Here is a 17,403-nt window from a genome sequence, read left to right as displayed (position 1 = left end):
CCTCCATCAAGGCACTTGGGGGCAGCCTTAACCCCTGCCTTGTTCAGCACATAGACCCCTACCACTTGCTCTGAACACCCCTATGCAGCACTGCCTGTCTAGGACTGTAGGTGAGAGCCTGCACCACACACATGGTGACTTGTGACCTGGACACCTGAACCACTTCCTCACAAGAATAGTGAACAGGATTCCTGGGCCACACACCTAGTAGCTGCTCTAAGCACATGCTGACAGGGTGTGAGAGCTTCAAAGATACCAATAACCAAAGTGGCTTACATGCCCAGCCTATTTGAGCATATTAAAAAAAAAAGCTAGGATATAAATATAATAACTTATTGATGGCTCACAGGCAACAGTCAATATCAAATTATGTAAAAAATCAGGTCAAGATGGTTCCCGCAAGCAATCAAAACAAAGAACTAAGGAACCTTTCAGGAAAAGAGAAGATTTTGGAATTACCAGAGTTAAAATTCAAAAGATTAATATACAGAGCTCTTCAAGAGATCAGGCAAAACTCAGACCAAGCCAAGGAACACATAGACAAAGCAATACAGGAATTCAGGAAACAATACAAGAGCAGAATGACAAACTTAACAGGCTACTAGAAAACATAGGGAGACAGCAACTAGGAATCCAAAAGATTAACAATAAAATTTCAGAATTAGACAACTTGATAGAAGGTAATGGGAGCAGAAGATAAATTCCTTGACACCAATTTATTTGAAGAAAAATCAGATGAAAAAAATTTTTTAAAAAATGGAGACACTCTGAGAATTATTTGGGACACTATTAAGAGGAAAACCCTATGAGTGACTGGAGTACCATAATTGGGAGGGGGTGATAACAGAAAATACAGAGAGATTTGTTGAAGATTTGCTGGCAGAAAACTTCTTTGATATCATGAAAGATAAGAAGATATCTATCCAAGAAGCTCAGTGAACACCACACATGGTAAATCCCAAAAGAAAGTTACCAAGACATATTATAATCAAACTTGCCAAAACCAAAGATATAGAATCTTGGGAGGAGCTAGGGATAAATGAAAAGTTATCTACAAAGGAAAAATCAATAAGACTATACTCTGACTATTCAGCAGAAACCATGCAGGCAAGAAGTCAATGGGATGACATATATAAAGCCTTGAGGGAAAAAAAAATGCTAGAATTATATATTTGGCAAAACTGCCTCTGAAATATGCTGGCAAAATTAGGGCATTTCCAGATAAACAGAAGTTAAGGGAATTCACAAAAATCAAACCAAAATTACAAGAAATAGTAAAGGGAGTCCTTCAGTTAAAGAACCAAGACTATCAGACAACCACCCAAGACTAGAACACAGGACAGAACACCCAGATATCAACCCAGATATGGAGAACACAAAAATAAGTCAAAGCTAAAACACTGAAAATACAGAAACAGAGATATCAATATGTAAATGATGAAAACACTGAAACAAAAAAAAGGGAATAAATAGTGTAGTCATAGAACTTCCACATGGAGAGGAAATTAAGGCAATATCAAGAAACAAAATATTCAAACTTGGAAAAATAAAGGTAAATTTTAATGTAAACACAAAGGAAGCTAACAAATCTATCCATCAAAAGAAAAAAGCAAAAAGACTCAGCAAATACAATATCAACAATAATGAAGATGATGAAAAGAAAATACATAAGGAAAAACAACTCGGTACAGAAAATTAAATGGAAAAAAGAAACTGTCAACACCACAAAGAAAAAAAGAATCAAAATGACAGCCGTAAACTCATACCTATCAATAATTACACTGAATGTAAATGGATGAAATGCCCCAGTAAAGAGACAGAGAGTGGCAGAATGGATAAAAGAACAAGATGCTGCCTACAACAGACACATCTTACACTCAAAGACACAAACAAACTAAAACTCAAAGGATGGAAAATAATTTATTGAGCAAACAACAATCCAAAAAGAGCTGGAGTGGCAAAATTAATCTTTGACAAAATAGACTTTAAAGAATCCACCACAAAGGATAAGGAAAGACACTATATAATGATTAAAGTGTCAATACGCCAGAAGGACATAACCATAATAAATATATAAGCACCTAACTACGGGGCTCCAAAATACATAAACTCTAACAGCATTGAAAAGAGAAATAGACAGCTCCATGAAAATAGTGGGAGACTTCAATATATCACTTTTGTTGAAGGACAGAACATCTAGAAAGAAACTCAATAGACACGAAAGATCTAAATATATCAATCAATCAACTTGAACCCATAGACCTATACAGAACACCCCACCCAACAGCAGCCAAGTACATATTCTTTTTCAACGCACATGGAATATTCTCCAGAATAGACCACATATTAGGCCACAAAGAAAGCCTTAACAGAATCCAAAACATCAAAATATTGCAAAGCATCTTTCCTGGCCATAAAGCCATAAAAATAGAAATCAGTAACAGAAAAAGCAAGGAAAAAAAATCAAATGCATGGAATCTGAACAACATCTTGCTCAAAACTACTGGGTTATACAAGAAATCAAGGGCAGAATTAAAAAAAATTCATATAATCAAATCAGAATGAAAACACATCTTTCCAGAACATTTGGGACACAGCAAAAGCTGTGCTCGGATGTCATTTTATAGCAATAAATGCACACATCCAAAAAGAAGAAAGGGACAAAATCAAAACATTAACCCTATAACTCGAATAAATAGAAAGAGAGCAGCAAATGAAGCCCATAGACACCAGGATAAAGAAAATAATAAAGATTAGAGCAGAAGAAGATGAAATAGAGGACAGAAAAACAATTAAAAGAGTCAACAAGAACAAAAGCTGGTTCTTTGAAAAGATCAAAAAAATTGATAAACCATTGGTCAAACTGACAAAAGAGAAACAGGAGAGGAAGCAAATAACCCAAATAAGAAAGGAGATGGGCGATATCACAACAGACCCAGCTGAAATTAAAAGGATCACAACAGACTACTACAAAAAATTGTACTCCAACAAATTTGAAAGCCTAGAGAAAATGGACAAATTTCTAGAAATACACCATCTACCTAAACTGACACAAACCCAGAGAGAAAAACTAAATAACTCATAACAAAAGAAGAGATTGAAGAAGTAATAAAAAAAAAAAAAACACTTCAAAAAGAAAAAAGCCCTGGCCTCACAATCAGCCAGCTTGACCTCATAGACGTTTTATAGAACACTCCACCCAACAGCTACAATGTACAATTTCTTTTCCAATGCACATGGAACATTCTCTAGAGCAGACTACATCTTAGGCCACAGAGCAACGCTCAACAAAATCCAAAACTTTGTGATACTACAAAGTATATTCTCTTCCCACTACGCCATCAACGTAAACATTAACAACAGGGAGAGCAAGGAAAAAAAATCAATCACATGGAAACTGAATAACACCCTACTTAAAAACCACTGGGTAACAGAAGATATCAGAGATGGAATCAAAATTCCTAGAATCAAATAAGAATGAAAACACATCATATCAAAACCTTTGGGACACAGCAAAGGCAGTCCTCAGAGGTCAATTTATAGCAATAGATGCTATAAGAAAGAAGAAAGGGACAAAATCAAAACATTATCTATACACCTTGAATAAATAGAGAACAGCAAAAGAAGTCCATGTCCACCAGAAGAAAGCAAATAATAAAGATCAGAGCAGAAATAAATGAAACAGAGAATAGAAAAATAGAAACAATCAACAAAACCAAAAATTGATTCTTTGAAAGGATCAACAAACCATGGTCAAACTGACCAAAGTAAAACACGACAGGACAAAAATAACCTAAATAAGAAATGAAATGGGGGACATTACAACAGACTTAACTGAAAAAAAAAGCCCTGGCCTGATGGCTTCTCTGGAGAATTCTACCAAACTCTCAGAGAAGAGTTAAAACCAATACTACTAAAAGTATTTCAGAGCATTCATTCTGTGAAGCCAGGATAGCCCTGATACCAAACCAGATAAAAATACCACAAAAAAGAAAATTACAGACCTATATCCTTCATGAAAATAGAAGCAAAAATCCACAAAATTCTAGCCAATAGAATTCAACACCATATCAAAAACAATAACTCATCATGACCAAATTGGATTCATATCAAGTACAAAGGGATGGTGTCACATCAGAAAAAAAAGCAATGTAATCCATCACGTAAATAAAACAAAAGATAAGAACCACATGATATTATCAATTGATGCAGAAAAGGCAGTTGACAAAATCCAAAACCCGTTCATAATAAAAAAAATCTCAGCAAAATAGGAATAGGAGGGAAATTCCTCAACATAACAAAGGGCATTTATACAAAGCCAACAGCTAACATCACCCTAAATAGAGAGAGTCTGAAACTATTGCCCTTGAGAACGGGAACCAGACAAGCATACCCTTTATCACCACTCTTATTAAACTTTGTGTTAGAGGTCCTAGCCAGAGCAATAAGGCAAAAAAAAAAAAAAAAAATTAAGGCCATCCAAATTGCTAAGGAAAAAGTAAAGGTATCCCTAGTTGCAGATGGTATGACCTTATACCTAGAAAACCCCAAAGAATCGACAAGAAAACTACCAGAACAAATACAAGATTTCAGCCAACTATCAGGATAGAAGATAAACTACAAAAATCATTTGGGTTCCTGTACAACAACAACAAAGAGAACTTTGAAAAGGAAATCATCAAATCAATACCATTTATAGTAGACTCCCCCCACCCCAAATAAACAAAAACCTGTTGCTGTTGAGCCAATTCCGACTTATAGTTACCCTATAGGACAGAGTAGAACTGCCCCATAAGGTTTCCAAGGAGAGTTTGGTGGATTTGAACTACCGACCTTTTGGTTAGCAGCCATAGCTCTTAACCACTACATCACCAGAGTTTCCAAGGTGAAATGAACCAGAGACGTAAAAGACTTACACAAAGAAAACTAAAAGAAAAACGACATAAGTGGAAAAACATACTTTGCTCATGGATAGGAAGATTCAACATTGTGGAAATGTCAATCCTACCCAGAAAGAACTACAGATACAATGCAATCATGATCCAAATTCCAACGGCATCTTTACCAAGATGGAAAAAAAAAACGCCAACTTCATATGGAAAGGGAACATGTGCCATCTAAGTAAGGCATTACTGAAAAAGAAGAACAAAGTGGGAGGCCTCACACTACCTGATTTTAGAGCCTATTATACCACCATGGTAGTCAAAACAGCCTGGTACAGATACAACAGATACATAGACCAATGGAACAGCATTGAGAATCTCATCCACCTCTGACCAGCTGATATTTGACAAACGCCCAAAGTCCACTAAATGGGGAAAAGACAGTCTCTTTAACAAATGGTGCTAGCATAACTGGATACTGATGTGCAAAACAAGAAACAAGACCCATACCTCACACCACGTACAAAAACTAACTCAAAACAGATCAAAAACCTAAATATAAAATCTAAAACAAAAAAGATCATGGAAGAAAAAATAGGGATAGCCCTAGGATCCCTAATACATGACATAAATAGTATATAAACCATAACTAACAATGCACAAACACCAGAAGAGAAACTAGATAACTGGAAACTTTTACAAAAATCGAACACTTATGCTCACCAAAAGAGTAAAAGAGAACCTACCGACTGCAAAAAATTTTGGCTACGACATAGCTGATAAGGTTCTAATCTCTAAAATCCATAAGATACGGCAACGCCTTAATCACAAAAAGACATACAACCCAATCAAAAAATGGGCACAGGATATGAACAGATACTTCATCAAAAAAGATATTCAGGCAGCATTTTAGCTGCCTGAATGAGGAAATGCTCCCAATCATTAGCCATTAAACCAAAAAACCAAACCTGCTGCCTTCGAGTTGGTTCCGAATCATAGCAACCCTATAGCACGGAGTAGAGCTGCCCCATAAGGTTTGCAAGGAGCACCTGGTGGATTCAAACTGCTGACCTTTTGGTTAGCAGCTGGAGCTCTTAACCACTACACCACCGGGGTTTGCCATTAACCATTAGAGAAATGCAAATCGAAACTACAGTGAGATACCATCTCACCCCAATGAGGCTGGCAGTAATCCAAAAACACACAAAATATTAATGTTGGAGAGGTTGTGGAGAGACTGGAACACTGATGCACTGCTGGTGGGAATATAAAATGGTACAACCATTTTGGAAAACGATTTGGTTGCTTCCTTAAAGAGCTAGAAATAGAAGTACCATACAATCCAACAATCCCACTCTTTGGAATACATCCTAGAGAAATAAGACCCATCACACGAATAGACATATGCACACCCATGTTCATTGCAGAATTGTTCGCAATAGCAAAAAGATGGAAATAACCTAGGTGCCCATCAACAGACAAATGGGTAAACAAATTATGCTGAGTGAAATTAGCCAGTCACAAAAAGACAAATATTGTATGAGACTACTATTATAAGAACTCAAGAAAAGGTTTAAACATAGAAAAAAGTGTTCTTTGATGGTTATGAGGGTGGTTACTAACTAGATAGTAGTAAAGGATCATCTTCTTTGAACGAAAGGACAGCACACAATATAGGGGAAGTCAGCACAACTGGACCAAAGCAAAAGCTAAGAAGTTTCCTGAACACATCCAAACACTCTGAGGTACAGAGTAGCTGGGGCTCTGGCCTGGGGACCATAGTTTCTGGGGACATATAGGTCAATTGGCATAACAAAGTTTATTAAGAAAATGTTCTGCATCCCACTTTGGTGAGTGGCATCTGGGGTATTAAAAGCTTTGGACTGGCCATCTAAGTAAGATGCATCAATTGGTCCCAACCCACTTGGAGCTAAGGAGAGTGAAGAACACCAAAGACACAAGGAAAATATTAGCCCAAGAGACCAAAGGTTCACATAAACCAGAGGCTCTATCAGCCTGAGACCAGAATAACTAGATGGTGCCTGGCTATCCACCAATTACCTCCCTAACAGGGAACACACAGAAAGTCCTGAACGGAGTGGGAGAAGAGTGTGAAGCAGCACTCAAATTCACATAAAAAGACCAGACTTAATGGTCAGATGGAGACTGGAGGAACCCCCAAAACTATGGCCTTCAGATGCTCTGTTAACCTAGAACTAAAACCATTTCCAAAGACCACTCTTCAGACAAAGATTAGACAGTAGTATAAAATAAAAAATAATACACGTGAGGAGTGTGCTTCTTAGTTCAATTAGATATGTGAGACCAAATGGGCAGCTCCTGTCTGGATGCAGGATGAGAAAGCAGAAAGGGACAGGAACTCGGGAACGGGTTAAATGGGCACAGGTATCCCATGGTTGGAAAGCAGGAGTGTGCTGTAACATTGTGGGGGTTGCAATTGATGTCACAAAACAATAGGTGTACAAATTTTTGTATGAGAAATTAATTTGAGCTGTAAACTTTCACCTAAAGCACACACACAGGAAAAGGAAACAACATATAAAGAAAGGAGGCAAGATACTGAACACCTATTATGTAAATGATATAAAGGCACAGGAGGAAAAGTATCATTTAGACAGACAATACCTCTGATTGCAGTCTTCTTAAATGAGATACATATGGATTAGAACCTGATTGCCTGGATATGACTAAAATGTAGATCTTACATTTATCATTCTCCAAATTAGATATAGAGCCAGGAGGATTTTGATTAGATTTAAGGGAATTGGATCAGTTATTTTCTTCAACATTCTCCACCTCTTTAGTAACAAAATACTAAATTTATTTAGTGTGGCAAATGCTCTCAGCTAAAGAACGTATTTCTCAGCTGCCCTGGCAAGTAGGTGCATCCTACAACTAATTCTGGCCAATGGGATATAGGCTGAAGCTGTTTGGGATATCCAGGAGGTCTCCTTAAGTGAAGAGGAATACCTTTTTTAGAACTTTGTCCATCTACCCTGCTGCCCTGGAATTCAATGTCATGATGGAAACATGACATTACAGCTTTCATAATAAGGACAAATGCCAAAGCCAAGGAATGTTGGAGCAGAAGTATAGAAGCAGCCTAGATTCCTGACAAATTTGTGGATGCCAGCCTTCTTTAAATAAGAGATATAAATTTCCATTTTTTAAAAGGTATTGGTATTTGAGAAATTTCCATTATACATCCCACATAACCCTTACAGAATCTGGAGTAACCTCTCAAGCTTGTGGTTCAATTAAATTGAGAAAGCTGCTGGGATTATGCATAATTTCTATCCTTGACACAGAAGTTACCTCTCCCCATCCGACAGCACCAATGTACAAACATGCTTGTTAGGGCTTTCTAAGACAAGTACAGAAAAAATTTCATCCTTGCTCGAGTGCTAATGCAGAGGTATTCATCTATCTAAGCATATTAAAAAAAAAAAAAAAAAAACAGTTGCCATGGAGTTGATTCCAACTCATAGTGACCCTATAGGACAGAGTAGAACTGCCCCATAGAGTTTCCTAGGAGTGCCTGGTGGATTCAAACTGCTGACCTGTTGGTTAGCAGCAGCTCTTAACCGCTATGCCACCAGGGTTTCCTATCTAAGTACAGGTATAAATTAATGCAAGTATTGGTTGATACACTGTTAAATAATTAATGTAAGTACTGAGAGAATGCTAAGGAAAGTGGTCGGTAGCAAACTGAATTAATAAGGAAAATTTTTGTTGAATGGAGAGAGGACTTAAAATCCCAGGGTAAGAGAGGAAAATAGAGGCAATTTTTGACCTACTTTAGTTAATCTGGAAACCCTGGTGGCATAGCGGTTAAGAGCTATGGCTGCTAGCCAAGATGTTGGCAGTTCAAATCTGCCAAGTGCTCCTTGGAAACTCTATGGGGCAGCTCTACTCTGTCCTATAGGGTTGCTATGAGTCAGAATTGACTCGATGGCAGTGGATTTGGTTTTTGGGGGGTTTTAGTTAACCCAGTAGGATATTTATATCATTAATTGATTTTTTCATTTGTTATTTGGGTCTTATTGGTCTGTGCAGTTGAGTCAGTTCTGACTCACAGTCAGATGTAAATTAAAGATCAAACATTTTTGTATTGGAACTTACAGTTTGGATGTTGTTGTTACCTGCTGTCAGGTTGGTTCAGACTCATACTGACCCTACATACAACAGAACGAAACACTGCCAGGTTCTCACAATTGCTGCTATGTTTGAGCCCGTTGTTGCGGCCACTGTGTCAATCCATCTTGTCAAGGGTCTTCCTCATTTTTGCTGACCCTCCACTATACCAAGCATAATGTCCTTCTCCAGGGACTGGTTCCTCCTGACAACATGTCTAAAGTACATGAGATGAAGTTTTGCCATCCTTCTTTCTAAGGAGCATTCTGGCTGTACTTCTTCTAAGACAGATTTATTCGTATGCCTGTCAGTCCACAGTATATTCAATATTCTTCACCAACACCGTAATTCGAAGGCACCGATTCTTCTTCAGTCTTCCTTATTCATCATCCAGCTTTCATATGCATATGAGGTGATTGAATATATCTTGGCTTTGGTCAGGCACACCTTACTCCTCAAAGTGACATCACAATTTGAATAGAACTCCTTATCCAAAACAATGAAATCTCAGCGCCTTGGATCCCTTTTGATATGTTACTATGCTGGGCTTTTAATAAGATATTATTAACCAAGAATTTCTTTTTGAATACTCAAAATACTAGATGACAAATTTAACTTCTGGACAGATTGTCAGTGGAGAAAAAAAGTTTAACATAAAAGAAAAGAAATGAAGAATAAAATAAAATCTAAATCCAAATGGAAATTCACTGTCAGGATCAAGGATACTGAGCAAAGGTTTTGAGAGAAACCTACATATTTCCAATGTAAAACATCATTTTATTGATTCATATCTTGAAAGAAAGCTGTATTCTTTCAGAAGTCACCTGCTTTGGGAAAACCTTTTAGTAAGCTTCAATGTCAGATTTCCATTGGGATTAGATATCCAGATTGTAGGATCCTAAATATGTTTATAATTGGAAACATGTGTTGATGTGTCTCGGAATTTAAGAACCATGTTTGTATGCAGAGAGACAAAAGTGTGTTAGTAATTACCAAGGGCCAGAGGAGGGGATGGGGGAATGGGGAGTTAGGAAGAGGTATTGAATTTCTGTTTGGGGTGATGAAAAACTTTTGGAGAATGGATTTGATTGCACGACATGGTGAATGTGGTGAATGTCACTGAATTGTTTACTTAAAAATGTTTAATGGCAAGCATTTTGTTATATATATCTTACCACAATAATTTTTTAAATTAAATAAATGAGTGAAAAAATAACTGTATTTGTAAATAACAGTAAAAGGCTGATTTTTGTTTAAAAATACCTTAGTAAATTTAGTCTCTCAATGCAATATTATGTAGAGACAAATCAAGTGATGTTCTTTTTGACACAAGCTTGTATCTGTTTTGAATATTTACTTGTATTTTTAATATCAGTTATCTGAGAATGCCTGGCAAGATTAGAATGTACCAAGGTGGAATCTGTGAGAGAAGGCAGGACAAATCTAATGGATCTTATTTCTTCCTTTTGTGATTGACTTATTGCAGGCAGCATAATGCCCTCCAGATTCATCCATGTCGTGACATGTTTTGCAGATTCATCATTGTTCTTTATTGTTGCTTAATATTCCATTGTGTGTATATAGCAAAGTTTGTTTATCCACTCATCTTTAATGGGCACTTAGGTTGTTTCATGTTTTTTGCTATTGTGAATAATGTTGCAATGAACATGGATATGCATGTATCTATTAGTGTGACAACTCTTATTTCTCTAGGATATATTAAGAGTGGGATTGCTGAATCATATGGTATTTCTATTTGTAGCTTTTTAAGGAAGTGCCATATCATTTCCCAAAATGGTTGTACCATTTTGCACTCCCACCAGCAGTCTCTAAGCATTCCAATCTACCCACATCCTCTACAACATTTGTTTTTTTGTGTGTGTTTTAATTCGTGCCAGTATTATTGGGATGAGATGGTAACTCATTGTAGTTTGATTTGCATTTCCCTAATGGCTAGTAATCATGAACATTTCCTTGTTTGTTAGTCACCTGAATGTCTGTTCATACATCCTTTGGACATTTTTTACTTGGATTGTTTGTCTTTTTGTGGTAGAGGTGTTGGATTTTCCTATAGATTTAAGAGATTAGATTTTCAAACTTTGTCAAATATGTCACAGGCAAATCTTTTTTTCCCAGTCTGTAAATTCTCTTTTTCCTCTTTTGGTGAATTTAGATCCAAGTTATTTGGTGTTTGTGTGTTGATAGTTATGTTTTATATCCTATTTATGCCATGTATTGGGGCCTCTAGCATTGACCCTATTTTTTCTTCTGTGATCTTTATAGTTTTTGATTTTACATTTAGACCTTTGATCCATTTTGAATTAGTTTTTGTGTATGGTATAAGGTATGGGTCCTATTTTAATTTTTGACAGAGAGATATCCTGTTTTGCCAGCACCATTTGTTAAAAAGGCTATATTTTCCCCCACTCAATGAACTTTGGGCTTGGTTGAATATCAAGGGATCATAGGCGGATGGATTTACATACGGATTCTCGATCATGTTCTACTGGTCAATTTTTCTTTCATGTACCAGTACCAGGCTGTTTTGACTACCGTAGCTGTATAGTAGGCTCTGAGGTCAGGTAGTGCAAGTCCTCTTACTTTACTCTTCTTCATCATTAGTGTCTTACTTATCCAGTGCCTTTTTTACTTTCCATATAAACTTAATGATCAGTTTTTCCATCCTGTTAAAGAATGATGTTGGTATTTGGATCAGAATTGCATTGTACTGGTAGATGGCTTTGTGTAGAATTGACATTTCCACAATGTTGAGTCTACCTATCCATGAGCATATGTTTTTCCATTTATGTAGGTCTTGTTTGCTTCTTGTAGTAGTGTTTTGTAATTTTCCTTGTGTAGGTCCTTTATGTCTCTGGTTAGATTTATTCTTAAGTATTTTATTTTTTTAGGGGCTATTATAAATGGTATTACTTTCCTGATTTCCTTTTTTTAGTTCTTTTTATTGGTGTATAGGAATCCAACCAATTTTTGTATGTTTATCTTGTATTCTGCTACTCTGCTGAAACTTTCTATTAGTTCTGGCAGTGTTCTTGTGGAGTCCTTTGGGTTCTCTATGTATAGTATCATATCTTGCAAAAATAGGGATAGTTTTATTTCTTCTTCAACAATTTGGATCCCCTTTATTTCTTTTTCTTGCCTTATTGTTCTTGTTAGGACTTAAAGTGCAATGTTAAACAGGAGTGGTGATAAGGGGCTTCCTTGTCTTGTTCCTGTTCTGAGGGGGAATGTTCTCAGCCTCGCTCCATTGAGAATGATGTTGACTGTTGGTTTTGTGTAGATACCCTTTATTATTTTGAGGAATTTCCCTTCTATCCGTATTTTATTGAGAATTTGTATCAAGAATGGGTGTTGGACTTTATCGAAAGCCTTTTCTGTGTCAATTGAGATGGTCATGTGATTCTTTTATTTCATTTATATGGTTTATTACCTTGACAGATTTTCTAATATTGAACAGTCCTTGTATACTTTGTATGAATTCCACTCTGCTAGAAAGTATTTTTTTATATGATGCTGAATTCTATTAGCTAGAATTTTTTTGAGGGTTTTTGCATCTATATTTCTGAGAGATACTGGTCTGTAATTTTGTCTTTTTTGTGATGTGTTTGCCTGGTTTGGGTATCAGGGTTATGCTGGCCTCATGGAGTGAATTTGGAAGTATTCCTTCATTTTCTGTGTTCTGAAACACTAAATCCATACAATTTGAGGCATTAAATAATTAATTCATTTTGAATAAAAGCATTACCATTGATAATTAAAATTAGTTGAACCCATAGTTTTATAAACTTAAAGTGATGCAAGATTAAATTCAATATAAGTAGGTGATATTTGAAATTTAAATTATTTATACTCTTTCGTTGTTAATAAACCCAAGGCTATTTATATAAACTAGAACATTATGGTAACTTTTTAGAAGAAGGGAGACATAGAGGTTTTTTTTTTTTTTTTGTCAAAATTATTAACCAGTCTCGTATTTAAAAGAATTTCCTTAAGTAAGAAAAATGTGTGAATGTTTTCTCTATATATCTCATGTATAAAGGTATTTAAATTATTTAAAAATAATGCAGTAGATGCTGTGTTTCTTATCACCTATCTAAATAAGCAAAACCACCAATTAAACTCAGAATATATCTTTTTTAAAGATGAGCTACAGATTGCACAAAAAAAAGATTCTTGAAGAGCCAATGTACCATTCAAAGCATAAGGATGCATGTTCTCAGAAATCTAAATTTCTTTTATTTTAAATTGATAGAAGCACTTACTTATCTTTTTAAATCAATCAGCATTCCATTACATATTAAAAGAAATTGTGCTTTAATTAACTCCCTCTTCATGAAGTCAGGGGTTTCTAGGTGGTACAGTTAAGCACTCAGTGACTAACTGAGAGGTTAGTGGTATGAATCCTTCCAGGAATGCATCAGAAAAAAGGCCTAGGTACCTACTTCTGATAGAGTCAAAGAATACTGGTTTGCTAAAATTTTTAAATTTATAAAAATGAAAAAAATTATTAGCTTTAACATAAATTAGATAAGTCAAATGTAATAGAATATGATTTAAGATAGAAACAGAAGTATTTGTGTCAATTAAAAGTAGTAAGAAATAAAGACATATAACAAAATATTGTTAGTTATCTCCATAATAGGCATCATTGATTAGAATTTGAGAAATTTTTAATTCCCTTTTGAATTTGGTACCACAGTCTTTTTTTCAGTGTTGATGTCCCTTAAAGTAATAATGTATTTTCCAGCAGTTTTTCTTTAAAGGATTGCCTTGACAACAGCAAATTTTGATTTATATAGCTGCAGGAAATTCTCCTTTCCCTGATTCAGTATGCCCAGTTTACAATGATGTAAGTTTTTCCTTTCTCTTTGACTTGTTCTATTTATATAATCCTGAAGGAACATTAATATCAAGTTAATTAATCACTTAAAAGTTTTTGCAAACTGATCAAAGAAGACTGAGCTTGGAAAATTAGGGATTCAAATACCTATTGTTTTAAGGCTCCCGTTAAGAATACAAGTTTATTAAAGCCAAAATACCTGTGGTGAGTATGGTATGATAAGATCATCTTTGCTATATAAATTTCATTTGTTCAGATACAGATACCTATTGAGTGCATATGGATAAATATTTTAAAAAGTCAGAATGTTGGAGGGAAGGAGAGAGCTCTGACTTTTAGAGTTGAGAACAGTCATCTTGGAGAAAACACAAAATGCACAGAGAGGATTCCATCAAATCCAGAAAGACAAAAGATTAAAAACCTCTCAACCTGTATCTTATGTACCAGGATATAATTGTCAGGAATATTAGAATCCTCAAACATATACAAATACACACACACCCCAAATGAATTAGTTTCAAATCCCCTGTCATTTTCACCTGGCAGGGTTTGAATTCCTGTGATCATTATGTGACAGAATCACTTAATGATAGAGCAGCAGAAATCAAAACTCAAAACCTACCTCAGCCCTCACCAGTGTGCACACAATCACCTATGCACAATCAAAATCACCGTCAACTGCTAACTTGGCAAGTCATCAGACATAGAATGGAAGAATCAGAAAAGCTCCAACCACAAGACTTATCGGATCACTCAAGGGAGGCTGAATCCAGGAATCCATTAGTCCAACTTACTACAAGGGTTGAATCCAAATGTGTCATATCTCAGTGCCTTCATGAATACACTTTAAGTGAATAACTCAAAGATATCTAGCTAATTATTAGTAAACTGTTTACTTACATAAGAAGGTCCAAGCATAGTGCAAATGGTTTGTGCTTGACTGTTAACCCAAAAGTTGGCAGTTCACACCCACCCAGTGCATGAAAGAAGAAAGCCCTGGCAATCTACTTCCATACAGGTAACAGCCCAGAAAATCCTATGAAGCAGGTCTACTCTGTAACACATGGGGTAGCCATGAGTCAGAACCTACTTGACGGCAATAGGGTTTTTACTTCTATAAAAGGGAGATAATAGATCGATTTCATCTAACAAGACAAAGCCAGGATTTATATAAGAGAAAGAACACAGAGGGAAGAAAATTAGTCACAAAAAATTATCCAATAAAGTATAAACACAAAAATCTTGTTCATATTTATAGGGTAAACCAACAGACTGGCAGATAATGAGAGGTCAGTCTTGTTATCCTGATGCGATACCCTGAGTATGTTAAGTAGGTGAATCAAAGAAATTGATTTCAGTTGCCTATGAATTCTTCAGAGTGTTCAGAATTTAGTTTTGCAAGATACATTTCAGGCTTTCAGTGTATTTCAGCACTCCCACCTTAGTTAAAACATATCTGCACCTTTTCCTCATCAGTTTCTTACTCTCCTATACTCTGATCTTTTCTCACCATCCTCTTCAAAGTTCCCTTTACATCTTTGTTTCTCAGAGTGTAAATGAGGGGATCGAGGGTAACAGTTACTACGATATACAAAAGTTTTATAAACTTTCAATGACTGTGGGCATAGGAGCTGTTGGGCTGAACATAGACAGCTGTGATGGTCCCATAGAAGAAGGACACTACCAACAGGTGGAATCCACATGTTCCAAGGACTTTAGGCCAGGCATGGGCTGACCTGATTCTCATCACTGCTTGGACAATGTATCCATATGATACCAAGATGAGTGTCACAGGGTGGAGGAGGAGTATCAAGGAAGCCATGAAGAGCTGGAACTTATTGGCATGAATGTTTACACAGCCCAGTTTGATCACTGCAGGCATTTCTCAGGTGAAGGTGTAAATATTCTAGTATCCACAGAGGGGCAACCAAAGGGTGATGGTCCCATAAATGAGGGTGTTGCCCATTCCACTCAACCATGCCACTCCTGCAAGTGACTGGCAAAGTCATGGATGCATAATGGTAGCATAATGAAGTGGTCGGCACACAGCATCATAGACACCATATGCCCTGACAGCTTGGAGAATGCAATCAGTGGATCCCATTGCCGAAGACCCATAGAGTAGAACAGCACAGCTTATAGAAGTAATTGTCTTGGTGGGCCCATGGAGGTTCCACAGCAGTTGGGGCACAATGCTGGCAGTAAAGCAGAGGCCAACAAAGGCGAGATTGGTAAGAAAATAATACATGGGCACAAGGAGCTTAGAATCTAGACTGGAGACCAGAATGATGGCTGTCTTGCCTATCAGTGTCAGTAGGTAGGAGATCAGCACAATCACAAAGAGGATCTTCTAAAGCTGTGGCTGGTCAGAGAAGCCCACCAGTGTGAAATCACCTCCCAGACTCTCATGACTCATCTACATCACCTCACTCATGAAAAGGAAAGAGACAAGTATAAAAATACAGATGGTTGGATCCAAAACCCAAAACCAAACACATTGCTGTCAAATCAATATTGGGTAGTGGGAGACAAGATCAGAAATTCTCTTGAGAAAAATTGGCCCTGAAGGTGAGGAAGGAGGGTGTGTATGTAGAGAGAGAAGAGAGAAACCTGTCTGACCTTAGGAGGAAAGTAAAAGTATGAAGAACTTTCTTAGAAAACTGCTAAAAGATATGGTGACATAAAATAAACAATATAAGAAGTGATTAATAATTAATGATTTCTTGATTATTTGAAATTGTTTAATTTGGAGGTGGGGCCAAGATGGCAGACTACTCAGACACTTCTGGTGATCCCTCTTACAACAAAGACCTGAAAACAAGTGAAACAATTATATACATATGACAAGCTAGAAGCACTGAACATCAAAGGCAAAGTTAGGAAATTGGATTGAGTGGCAGGGGGAGGAAGACACAGTTCAGAAGCTGTGAGGAGTTGCCGGACCTGACTTGGTGAGAACCGGTGCCCCTCAGTCATGATCTCCTGGCTTGACAATGGTGGGGCTGGCAGTAGCGTTTAGGATGCAGTTTCCTAAGGGAGAGACAGTGAGCTGCACAGTCTATTCTGAAATCAGAAAAGAACAGAGCTCTCAGTAAAAGCTAAGTACTTGCACCTAATTTATCATGCTCCCTGCCCCCAAGCTGGCTTCAGGGGCTCTCGGTTTCCCTGGGCCTGAGATAAGATCTGCTGCACATCCTGAGCCATTATCCTATCCTTGGAGAAGGAGTAAATTAACAACTGGTGGAAAAGATAATCTGCCGGGTCCCCTAAACTGGCAGCTCAGGGCAGAAGTGGCTCCTGTCCACTTTGAATACCTGTCATCCCTGCATGGACCTCTGTGGGCCCATTTCAGGAGCTTAGGCCCTTGTTTGCAGACTGCCATGGTGTATGTGCCTGAGATCTGACTTCAACGGTTTCAGCTGTGTGGTGGAAAGGCAGCTTTTTGATGTTTGACACCAATTTACCTATTAAAAAGGTCCACTTTCTGGGAGCCAGGCGCACGGACAC

General features: G+C 37.0%; 1 pseudogene; it reads right to left on the bottom strand.

Annotated features, from left to right (window-relative positions):
- Positions 1–15,376: 15,376 nt before the first annotated feature.
- LOC100664038 (olfactory receptor 2G2-like) lies at positions 15,377–16,739 on the bottom strand (annotated as a pseudogene).
- Between the last annotated feature and the right edge of the window lie 664 nt (positions 16,740–17,403).

The sequence above is a fragment of the Loxodonta africana genome, chromosome 1 (genome assembly GCF_030014295.1).
Source record: "Loxodonta africana isolate mLoxAfr1 chromosome 1, mLoxAfr1.hap2, whole genome shotgun sequence".
In the NCBI taxonomy this organism is placed as follows: domain Eukaryota; kingdom Metazoa; phylum Chordata; class Mammalia; order Proboscidea; family Elephantidae; genus Loxodonta; species Loxodonta africana.
This window is presented reverse-complemented; position numbering and strand designations above follow the sequence as displayed.